We start from the raw sequence: 792 nt of genomic DNA on the forward strand, positions 1-792 counted from the left end.
CTCAAGCGATCTTTTTTCCACTTATAAGAATAGTATGTTCCCATCTTAATGTACCAAACCTACCTGATCACTGAACAGTACTTGATATTTTTCAGAAATAATTTTAAGATTTGTAATCTTTCCCTTACCATAGAGTTTAGCAATCCTCCTGTCTTGTTTAACTTTAAATTGCAATTTTAGTTTCATAAAATGTAATTATAATTAATATTTCATAATTTAAAATCAGAAAATTTAGATAAACTGTCATTTTAATAAAACAGAAAATTACACTTTTCCCAAATTGGTCAATTCTTCATACCTATTAATAAAAGCAGAGAGATAGCTCTCCAGTTAGTTTACATAAAAAATTAGTAAAATTGTGTGCTCGCTTCAGCCGCATATAGTAAAGCTGGAATGATGCAGAGAAGATTTGTATGGCCCCTGCAAAAGGATGACATGCAAATTCATGAAGCATTCTAGTTTTTAAAAAAGAATTTAAAAAATTGTTATAATTTGGCTTGTTAAATGTTTTGCAAAATACATTATCTTAAATAACTTTTGCTGAAACAATCAGATGGCCAGGTCGTGGCACACCTGTTTGAGCACACATTACAATGCACAAGGACACAGATTTAAGCCCCTAATCCCTACCTACTGGGGGAAAATTTCACAAGTGGTGAAGCAGGTCTGCAGGTGTCTGTCTCTCTTCCTCTCTATCTCCCACTTCTCTCTTAATATTGGGCTATCTCTATCACACAAATAAAGGCAATAAATATTTTTTTAATATTTTTTAAGATTTTATTTATTTGTGAG

At 31.6% G+C, this 792-nt stretch overlaps 1 non-coding gene across 1 annotated transcript; it reads left to right on the forward strand.

The window, feature by feature from the left end:
• Nucleotides 1–360: 360 nt before the first annotated feature.
• LOC132537276 (U6 spliceosomal RNA) lies at nucleotides 361–465 on the forward strand. Its single transcript, XR_009548735.1, has one exon. It is a non-coding gene; the product is annotated as a U6 spliceosomal RNA (small nuclear RNA).
• The last annotated feature ends 327 nt before the right edge of the window (nucleotides 466–792 follow it).

Source organism: Erinaceus europaeus, chromosome 2 (genome assembly GCF_950295315.1).
Source record: "Erinaceus europaeus chromosome 2, mEriEur2.1, whole genome shotgun sequence".
NCBI lineage: Eukaryota > Metazoa > Chordata > Mammalia > Eulipotyphla > Erinaceidae > Erinaceus > Erinaceus europaeus.